A 12,012-nucleotide genomic window follows, 5' to 3' on the forward strand; every position below is an offset into this window, starting at 1 on the left:
TAGCCGTTATCTAGTGTTCCTCACTTTGTGTTGACTCTGGTGATCCTGTCCCGATGACCGCGTGCATGGTTGGTCGGGAGAGGAGGTACCTTCGGAACCCTGTTGTTCGAGATCCTGCCCGGGAGAACGGCAATAAGGTTTTTGGGGAGCGTCTCGACGTGACTGCTCTGAATCCGTCCCCATCTCCGTCCGCCTCTGCTTCCACTACTTCCCCTGCATCGACACCATGGTCGACGACGCCGCCGCCAAGAAGAAGGCCACGGACGATGCCAAGGCTGCTGTTGCCGCCTCTGCGTTGCCTGGCCAACCAGAGGGTATGATCTGTTCATCCCTCGTTTACTCGTATTTGTGCTAGCCGTATATGTGATTCTCATAGATGGTTCGCTTTTATGTTCTATGCGTGCTAGTATGCTTAGGTATCGCTATGATATGCATACCATATATGCCATGCTTATCGTTTACTCATGGATTAGTCCAATCAGAAAAGTGCTAATATTTCCAACAATCCAAAATCCTTATTTTAGGCACTTCTCGACTCATGGCTTCGCCGCTACACTGAAATCAAAATAGTTTACCGGGATGCATTTTAAGCGTTGGCAGACGAGGACCACCTTGTGGCTCGCAACAATGAACGTGTTCTGGGTTGGTGGTGTTTCTCCCACGGTAACAATTGCTCCTGAACAGGAGAATGTGTTTAGGGAGGCAACCACCATCTTTTTCGGAGCCGTTATTACTATGATCGAAGACAAGCTAGTTGATGCATACTCTCCATATGCGCATTGCCAAGAATTTGTGGGATGCACTCGCAGCTAAATTCGGCACAATCGATGCTGGAAATGAACTGTATGCTATGGAGCAGTTCCATGATTACAAGATGGTTGATAACCGTTCTATATTGGACCAGGCTCATGTGATACAGTGCATCGCTAAGGAGCTGGAGCTCCTGAAGTGTGAGTTACCGGACAAGTTTGTCGCGGGTTGCATTATAGCAAAACTCCCTCCTGGATGGAGGAACTTTGCTACTTCTATCAAGCACTTGAGACGTGAATTCTCTGTTGAGGATGTGTCATCGGTCATTTCAGTGTTGAGAAGAATTCTAGAGCTAAGGACTCACACGTGAAGGGGGCAGAGGGTTCTTCTAGCGCCAATGTGGCGCATAAGAACTTCCACAAGTTCAAGGGAAAGAACTCTGTCCAATAGAATACTGCCTTCAAGAAGAAGTGCAAGAAGAAAGACAAAAAGAGAGATGGTTGATTTACTTGTGATTGAGAGGAACACTGGGAAAAAGGGTGCCCAAACAAGTACAAGAAGCCAGGATAGGACCCCAAGTCTATCAATGTCACTCTGAGCAAAAATGATGCGGCATCTGGGTATGGTAATCTCTTTACCATACTTTCAGTTTGTTAGTCCACCTATTGGTGGGATTGACACCGGGGCCAATATTCATGTGTGTGCTGATGTGTCTCTGTTTTCTTCTTACCAGGTCGCACGAGATTGTTCTATCCTGATGGGGAACGGCTCGATGCTTCTGTTAATGGTGTTGTCATGGTAGATCTGAAGTTTACTTCGGGAAAGATCGTGCAACTGAAGAATGTGCAGCATGTCCCCGCCATCAAGAAAAATCTCGTTAGTGGCTCCCTTGTATGTAAAGAAGGGTTTAAGTTAGTAGTTGAGTCCAACAAAGTAGCCGTATCTCTATATGGACTATTTGTTGGGAAAGGATATGATTGTGGTGGTTTATTTTGCCTTTCCCTGGAGGATTTCTGTAATAAAGTCGTGAACCAAATTCATTGTAATGTGAACGAATCTGAGGTTTGGCTTTCACGTCTTTGTCACATAAATTTCGGTTTTATGACGCGGCTAGCTAAGATGGACTTAATCTCGAGTTTCACTTTAGCCAAAGGCTCTAAGTGCCATGCGTATGTGCAAGCTAAGCAAACTCGTAAGCCTCATAAGCCCGCGAAGGAGAGACAGCTGGCACCGTTAGAGCTCATACATTCAGATCTCTATGAGATGAATGGTGTGTTGACTAAAGGTGGAAAGAAACACTTCATGACTCTGATTGATGATTCCACTAGATTATGCTATGTGTGTTTGTTAAATACTAAGGATGAGGCTCTGCACTACTTTAAAATCTATAAGGCTGAAGTTGAGAACCAACTCGAGAAGAAAATAAAATGAGTCTAGTCTGATCATGGTGGAGAGTACTTTTCTAATGAGTTTGATTTATTCTCTACAGAACATGGTATTATTCATGAGAGGACGCCTCCCTACTCACCCAATCAAACAGGGTTGCCGAACGAAAAAACCATACTCTGACTGATTTGGTTAACGCCATGTTAGATACATCGGGTTTATCCAAGGAATGGTGGGGGAGGTTGTATTGACATCATGTCATGTCCTGAATAAAGTTCCCATGAAGGATAATGAGACTACTCCCTATGAGCAATGGGAAAAGAAAAGAATCACACTCTCACTTGTGCACTTGGGGCTGTTTGGCGAAGATCAACGTGCCGATAACCAAAAAGCGTAAGTTGGGACCAAAGATAGTGGACTGCGTTTTTCTTGGTTATGCCAAGCATAGCGTTGGCTATAGATTTCTAGTGGTGAAATCTGATGTACATGACGTGAAGGTCGGTACGACCATGGAGTCTAGGGATGCTTCATTGTTTGAGGATATTTTCCCCATGAGAGATATGCAAAGCACTTCTAGACTGGAATCTGATGAGACTCCTGAACTTGCCATTCCAATGGAATACTATGAACACAAAAGTGATGAAAGTTCGTCAGAGGATGACGAGGAAGCTCGTGCCAGGAGCAAGAGACAGAGGACTGCAAAGTCTTTTGGTGATGATTTCCCCGTGTACCTCGTGGATGATGACACTCCTAGTTCCATTTCAGAAGCTTATGCATCTCCAGATGCTGACTACTGGAATGATGTGGTCCGTAGTGAGATGGATTCCATCTTGGCTAACGGTACATGGGAGATCACTGATCGTCCTTATGGTTGCCAACCATTGGGATGTAAGTGGGTGTTCAAAAATAAGCTTAGGCCTGATGGTGCTGTTGAGAAGTACAAGGCTAGGCTTGTGGCCAGGGATTATACCCAGAAAGAAGAATATGATTTCTTCTACACTTAATCACCTGTGGCTAGACTGACAACCATTTGAGTGTTACTCGCTTTGGCTGCTTCGCATGGTCTTCTCGTTCATTAGATCAATGTTAAGATGGCCTTCCTTAATGAGGAGCTAGACAAGGAAATTTACATGCAACAGCCAGATGGCTTTTTAGTAAACGGTCAGGAAAGAAAGGTGCGCAAGCTAGTGAAATCTTTGTATGGCCTAAAACAAGCGCCTAAGCAATGGCATGAAAAGTTTAATACAACTTTGACATCTACTGGCTTTGTTGTTAATCAAGCTGACAAATGTGTATACTATCGCTATGGTGGGGGCGAAGGAGTTATATTGTGTCTGTATGTCGATGACATACTGATATTTGGGACCCACCTCAAGGTCATTGAGGAGGTCAAGGCCTTTCTATATCATAAGTTTGAGATGAAAGACTTGGGTGTGGCTGATGTTATCTTGAACATGAAGCTACTAAGAAATACTGAGGGTGGAATTACACTTTTGCAATCCCACCACATTGAGAAGATTTTTGAGCCGTTTTGGATATTCGGACTGCAAACCTTCTGCAACACCATATGATCCTAGCATGTGGATTCGAAAGTTCGAAGGCATGATTGTAGATCAATTGAGATACCTCAAGTGGTTGGTTCACTGATGTACCTAGCTAGCTTGTGCTACTCATCCTGACATCTCATTTGCTGTGTGTAAACTGAGACAGTTTGTTTCCAATCCGAGAGATGTGCATAGGCATGCTGTTGAGCGAGTGATGTGTTACCTACAAGGTACAGTGAACTATGGAATTCACTATTCTGGGTACCCGACGGTACTTGAGGGGTATAGTGATTCGAATTGGATATCTGATGCTGATGAGATGAAAGCCACAAATGGACATGTCTTCACACTTGGTGGTGGTGTTGTATCCTAGAAGTCTTGCAAGCATACGATCTTAACGAGATTGACTATGGAAGCAGAACTCACATCATTAGACACATCATGCGTCGAAGCAGAATGGCTTCGAGAGCTTTTGATGGATTTGTCGGTGGTTGATAAACCAGTGTTGGATGTCCTTATGAACTGTGACAATCAAACGGTGGTTGCCAAGGCTAAGAGTTCAAAGGATAACTTGAAATCCACAAAGCACATAAGAAGAAGATTGAAATCCGTCCGGCGTTCTAGAAACTCCGGAGTGATAGCATTAGATTACATCCAAACGGCTAAGAATCTGGTGGATCCCTTTACGAAAGAGATATCATGGATTGTGATAGAAAATGCATCGAGGGAGATGGATATGAGACCCACGTAAGTTGCCATGGGGGAAACCCAACATATGTTATCGGAGATCCTGTGAATTAGGACATGGGAAAACAATCTAGCGGTCAACTAAGGAGAGTATCTTTAATTAACCCACTCCGTTGGAGATGCAGCAATACTCTCATATCTGTAAGGCATGCTGACTTTGGTCTTAATGGGTTCCAAAGCTTATGTAAGCAAGATGCTATCCTACAAAGCATTCTTTGGAGGAACACACCTATGTGAGCCCGACTACTGGTCACAGCCTATGAGGTTGGGTAATCTCTAGGAAGCTCATGAGAAGGTACGGAGTATGACTAATAAGCTTCACCCATGGGGTTTAGCCTTCGCCGGCCACATATCAGCTGGCAATAGGCAAAACTTCCGCACACCAAACTAGACAATTCAAGGCATAGTCCATTGTTCAGTTGTGAAGAAGTCTAATCCTGTGGCTCTAGGTGGAAGTTCAACTTAACAGTCTCCACTGAAATTTCTGATATATCAAACATTGTTTGGAACAGTTCACAAACTTATGTGCCTCGAGATCTGGTGGGGGATTTTTGAATCATAGATGGGCTTTAGGCCCATATGAACAATGATTCCCGGTTAATCTTAAGGCCCATGTGGGATATGGCAGGTGGTGGGAAGTTTAGTACCACCTTGCTAGTTGAGGAGAGTTGAGACCCCTTTTATAAGGGTTGCTCTATCACTTGCCATTGGGAGCTTGGGAAGAGGAGTGGTACACGCGCACTCCTCCTCCTCTGTCGCCCGCCTCGCCACGCCTCATCGACATGCTCGCGCCGCAGGTTGAGGGAATGAGCCGAGCTGAAGCTTATTTTTGCTGGTCAAAAACGAATTAATTAATCTGGGATTAATTAACGAGTCGCTAACAGATGCGCCAGTGTCCAAGACGTTGGACCTTGGGCTGGCTGCGTTCTCGGGATTCGTCGACTCCGTTCGCAGGTGTGCGACCCTTCTCCGGGAACAACGACTCCCTTCCCGGGAGTGCATCGACTCGGTTGTGGGCCTTCGCCCAGGCCCATCACTTTCTACCCTACGGCCTATATAAGAAGGCTCTGGCCAGTGGAGTGACCTAGTTCAGTTCACTCACTCCCTCTCGCGTAACTTAGCCGTCATCTACTGTTCCTCACTTTGTACTGCCTCCCACGATCCCGTCCTGACGACTGCATGCATGGTTGGTCAGGAGAGCAGGTGCCTTCGGAACCCTTTCGTTCGAGATCCTGCCCGGGAGAACGGCAATAAGGTTTTTGGGGAGTGTCTCGACGCGACTACTCCTAATCTGTCCCCATCTTCATCTGCCTCTACTTCCACTACTTCCCCTGCATCGACACCATCGTCGACGCCGCCGCCGCCAAGAGGAAGGCCACGGACGACACCGAGGCTGCTGTGGCCGCTGCCGCGTTGGCCTGGCCAACCGGAGGGCATAATCTGTTCATCCCTCGTTTATTCATACTTGTGCTAGCCGTATATGTGCTGCTCATAGATGGTTCGCTTCTATGTTCTATACGTGCTAGTATGCTTAGGTATCTCCATGAGATGCATACCGTATATGCCATGCTTATCATTTACTCGTGGATTAGTCTAATCGGAAAAGTGTTAATATTTCCAACAATCCAAAAACCTTATTTTAGGCACTTTTTGACTCATGGCTTCGCCGCTACACTGAAACTAGAAAAGTTTACTGGGACGCATTTTAAGCGTTGGCAGACAAGGACCACCTTGTGGCTGACAGCAATGAACGTGTTCTGTATGTGCCAAAGTTAGTTTATTAACTATTATCAATGATCTCTTCTTCATACAAAGAGATGTTATGTTGGGTTCCCATAATTTAATGTTGCCTGCAATTTATTGTACTGTGTTCAATAGATATGCTTTCTTATTTCTATTATCTTGCTCCCATACAACTATCTTGAGTAGGGATCATACCATATCTCTATTTCCAGTGGAGGCTATGTTTCGTGGTATGTGGTAGCTGAAGCGCAGTTCATGGCGGCACCTACTCAATATCATCGGAGCTACAATAGGGGAGAGGGTGAAGTCAGCCAAGAAGAAGATGGGAAAGATGTTGCTTGAACTGCTTCATGCTCACTCTGAATTTTGGTTGTAATTTTAATTTCCTTGGAAATATAAGTAATCAAATATAGAAGCAAAAAATTATGTTTGCCCGATGCAACTTTATGTTCTATTGAATTCTAGTGGATGGAAAAAAATCTCATGATTGTAAAAAAATGTAGTTGAACATTGGATGCGATTTTGGCTAGACAGAATTAAATCTCATTTTAGATAAAAGAAAATATTCTTTTCAACATAAACATATTCGAATCAAATATTCTTCTCAATAGAAGCACAACCGCAATATGATGGAAGCAAATATTCTTCTCAACAGAAGCACAATTGCATCGCAACGTTAAAGGGTGCTTCCACCGATAAAAGTAATGCTTCTATGATTGAGTAATTAATGTGTTTGCAATGCGAAAGTGTGGTTCCATTGACAGAATGTAATGCTTCTATGTAGACTTCCCACGGAAAATAATTATTTGTTTGTGATTGTTTCTCTTATTGGGGCATGCTACGCGTACACCGACTGATCTTTCTAAAAGATCAGCCGGTTCGTGAGTCGTCGGATCTGGCACATCAAGCGGCCGACCGATGCCACCAGTATTGCAACAGAGGTCTTGTTGCAGAATCTTTTGCAACAGAGGTCATGTTGCAGGATTTTTTTACTACAAAGGTCTTGTTGCAGATTTTGTTTTGCAACAGGGGTGATGTTGTAGATTTTTCTTCTTGTTGTTTTCAGTTTCTTTGCAACATAGATATTGTTGCAGAAGGAAATTTTGCAACACGGGTGAGGTTGCGGAAAAAATTCCAACGAAGTTGAACTTGCAGAAACGTTGTTAAAGTTGTCGGCGGCACCTCAAACTTGTTGTTCAGAGGTCAGGGCTGCTACAACACCTCAAACTTTGCTCAAGAAGCTGCTCATGGGAGCACAGCAGCACCGCCAAATCAATGGTCGTGCAGCAGCCGCCGCCCGCCCTCGATGTGGGATGGCTGCGAAGACGGGAGATGAGCAAGGGGTAGAGGATTGGGATTGGGGGGGCTCTCCATGTAAGATGAGTCATGGGGAAGAGAGAGCTTGGACCGGGAAAGATGGCTGGTGGACAAGGAGAGTGCTGCACGGGATATGTGAGGAAGAAGAATTGGCGAGAAACAACTGCAGGGGACCCGGGGAAAAGATAAGTGACGGAAATATGCCCTAGAGGCAATAATAAAGTTATTATTTATTTCCTTATATCATGATAAATGTTTATTATTCATGCTAGAATTGTATTAACCGGAAACATGATACATGTGTGAATACATAGACAAACAGAGTGTCACTAGTATGCCTCTACTTGACTAGCTCATGAATCAAAGATGGTTAAATTTCCTAACCATAGACATGAGTTTTCATTTGATTAACGGGATCACATCATTAGGAGAATGATGTGATTGACTTGACCCATTCCGTTAGCTTAGCACTTGATCGTTTAGTATGTTGCTATTGCTTTCTTCATGACTTATGCATGTTTCTACAACTATGAGATTATGCAACTCGCGTTTACCGGAGGAACACTTTGTGTGCTACCAAACGTCACAACGTAACTGGGTGATTATAAAGGAGCTCTACAGGTGTCTCCGAAGGTACATGTTGAGTTGGCGTATTTCGAGATTAGGTTTTGTCACTCCGATTGTCAGAGAGGTATCTCTGGGCCCTCTCGGTAATGCACATCACTATAAGCCTTGCAAGCAATGTAGCTAATGAGTTAGTTACGGAATGATGCATTACATAACGAGTAAAGAGACTTGCCGGTAACGAGATTGAACTAGGTATTGAGATACCGACGATCGTATCTCGGGCAAGTAACATACTGATGACAAAGGGAACAACGTGTGTTGTTATGCGGTTTGACCGATAAAGATCTTCGTAGAATATGTAGGAGCCAATATGAGCATCCAGGTTCCACTATTGGTTATTGACCGGAAACATGTTTCGGTCATGTCTACATAGTTCTCGAACCCGTAGGGTCCGCACGCTTAAGGTTTCGATGACAGTTTTATTATGAGTTTATGAGTTTTGATGTACCGAAGGAGTTCGGAGTCCCGGATGATATTGGGGACATGACGAGGAGTCTCGAAATGGTCGAGACGTAAAGATCAATATATTGTATGACTATATTCGGACATCAGAAAGGTTCCGAGTGATTCGGGATTTTTCGGAGTACCGGGGAGTTACGCGAATACGGGGAAGAGTATTGGGCCTTAATGGGCCTTAGTGGGAAGGAGCCAGGAGGTGGCGCGCGCCCCTCCCAAGCCCAGTCCGAATTGGACAAGGGGTTTGGGGCGCGGCCCCCCTCTCCTTTCCTTCTCCGCTCCCCTCCTTTCCCCCCTTCTCCTAGTTGGACTAGGAAAGAAGGAAACATACTCCTACTAGGAGTAGGAATCCTACTCCCTTGGCGCGCCCCTCCTAGGGCCGTCCTCCTCCTCCTCCCTTGCTCCTTTATATACGGGGGCAGGGGGCACCGTATAGACACAACAATTGATCTCTTGATCTCTTAGCCGTGTGCGGTGCCCCCCTCCACCATCAACATTGAGCATCCCCATCTTCAACACCTACATGAAGTCATCATCGACAAAACCCAAGGTTAGTTCATCCCTCTTAAGGGGGGATCTCACGAATAGGGGGAACTTTACTCTAAGAATTGAGTCAAAGCAACTCTAATGGTGTGAACACAACAATGCATTATGTAAAAGTGGTAACCCCACTTGTGCTTAAACGATGAGTATGACCTATGATCAAATGTTATCATTTGACTCCTAAGTCAATATACTCATATATAGATGAACTAGTCATCGCCAATTGCTTGATAGATGCTAGAATTGGTTGTGCATGCTTTGCCACATATTTTATTTGCCATTTTATTGTGTGAGCATATTGGTTGCATATTTTACTCATTCAAGGACATCCACTTGTTGTTTTGATTGTTTGGTTCCTTTTTTTTCTTTTGCCAAGTGGATGGACAAGAATGCCTAAGAATCTTCTCTAGCTATCTATGCTTTTCTTGTCTCAAACTCTATTCATGCTACATCACAAAATTTGATCAAGTCAGATTCGAACCACTCTGTGTGAGGAGCACTCGGAGTCACCGATTCGTCATAGACTTAAACCTCCAAAACTTCTTTGTGCTTCTCGGCCTGACCGATTCCTCCATTTCGGTCATACCGAGATTACTAAGTCGATCTAGGTTTTCAATCTCGGTGCAACCGATTTGATCTTTTTGGTCACACCGAGTTGCTGTAGCTACTTGCAGTTATGCATCTCAGTGCCACCGAGTTGTTCCACTCGGTCACACCGACAAGGTCAGGCTATATATATCCACGGGTCAAATTTTGGAAATTTCTCCGAACTCTTTCGCCCGCGCTCAGCCTGCTCTACCTCCCTGGGTCTCCGGATCGTCCTCCTTGTCGTCAGCTGTCTCCCGCCGCTGGTCTCCGCCGCCGTCAATGGGAATCGACTCCGCCGTTGCCGCCGTAGCAAGTCCATCGCCGAACTAGGGTATGGACTTGGTCTTTGTGCTATTCCTAACTCCAAATCTCTAGCACATTGTGTTGCCATTAATCTTGCCACGATTGAGATCATCTTATCCACCGAAAACACTCCGTAGATTAGAGGTGAATTGAAAATTTAGGGTTAGGTTTCCGCCGAAACCGTCTCGGACTAACCGAGTTGCAGAACTCGGTACCACCGATTCGGCTAAGGCCATTGCACATGTAATTCTCGGCCTGACCAGGAATTGCAAATTGGTGTGACCGAGTTCGGGACCTTGTGAAACCCTAGCAGTCTCGGTGCCACCGAACGGTGACTCGGTCTGACCGAGTTCACTAGTTTAGGTTCCAAAAGCTGCTTCGGTATCACCGAGTTTATAGATCGGTAGATCCGAAATGCTTTCTATGGAAAACTAAAACTAAGTTTTTGACTCATTTTCTTTTGCAGAAACTCTGTATTTTGTGATGCTCATCTATTCTACCTCATCTATATCTATTCACAGGGTCTGCTGTCAGTGTTTGCAATATGTCTGATCAGAGTGATAGTCAAAACAAGTCAGAGGAGCAGGTTCAGATAAGTGAGGGCACTTGTCCCTCTAGCAGCTATGATGAGGGTAGCAGGAGCACACCCAGCAACTTACCCAAGGTAGCCACCAGGGCCAGAAAGAAGAGAACCTCAGATTCTGAGGATGAAGACTATGTGGCCGTAGAGGATGAGGCCACTTCCAAGAAGAAGGTGCTCAAGAAGGAGTATGGCACAGCTGCTGCCACTAAGCCTGGTATGAAGACCAAAGTACCTGCCAAAAGAATCCCCATGTCTAAGGCCGGAGCCTCTACTCAAGTACCTTTGGAATCTAAACCCAAAGAGGCTGCTACAGAAGGGAAGAAGAGGAAGGAAAGGGTCAAGAAGACCATGGCCAGGGTTGTTGGAAAGCCTTCCATGATGGAAGAGGAAGAAGAGGAGATTGCTGCACCAGCACCCAAAGCTCAGAAGCTTATGGGTGATGCCATCAGGTCAGGGGCTGCTTCATCAAAGCCCAAAGAAGCTCCCAAAGCAGCTGCTCCAAAGCAGCTGCTCCAAAGCCCAAATCTGCACCCAAGAGGAACACCAGGAGCATTCCTGCTGCAGAGAAGAACAAGACCCCAGTGAATGAAGCTGCTGTTGAAGAAGAAGATGATGAGGAACATGTCTCAAGAATGTTGAAGCCCAAAATTCCAGATCACAATGATGTTCATCCTGTGGCTGAGGATATGAAGCCGAGGAAGGATGCAGGACTCAGGCAGTGGAGATTGACTGATCCCTATGCAGTCAGGAGGAGAACTACTGTGGACTACAGGTTCCACACAAAGGAACATCAGGACTTCTATGAGACAGTGCTGCTTGACAAGAAGCTAATTGTCTGTGACATGAGATGGGTAGACTGGGAGTACATCAGGAAGAATGAAGAGCATTATCCAGGGGTGTATGACAGTTTCAATGCTTGTGGAGTGGATAACTTTGTTGGGCAGAAGCTCACAAAGTGGAATGATGAGCTTATTATGCAGTTCTACTCCACAACTCACTTCTACCCAGATGGAAGGATTGTCTGGATGTCTGAAGGTACTAGGTACCAGTCATCACTTGAAGAATGGGCAAAGTTGAGCAATGCACCTAAGGAGAATGAGGATGACTTGGATGTCTATGCCAAGAAGAAGAAGGATCACAACTCCATGGCACACATGTACAGAGAGATCCCAGATGCTGCTATTGAGACAAACAAGTTTGGCTCAGTACATTACCTTCTGTCAGGATTGCCAACAATCAACTAGATCCTCAGGCACACTCTTTTGCCTAAATCTGGAGATCACAAGATGATCAGAGGCCATGCCATCAACCTACTTCACATATTTGATGTGCCTCAAAAGTTCAAGGTCATGAGCCTCATAGTGGAAACTATCAAAAGGACTGCTGCAGATCAAAAGAGAAGTTGTGGGTATGCCCCACAGATCC

Source organism: Triticum dicoccoides, chromosome 5B (assembly GCF_002162155.2).
Source record: "Triticum dicoccoides isolate Atlit2015 ecotype Zavitan chromosome 5B, WEW_v2.0, whole genome shotgun sequence".
Classification (NCBI taxonomy): Eukaryota; Viridiplantae; Streptophyta; class Magnoliopsida; order Poales; family Poaceae; genus Triticum; species Triticum dicoccoides.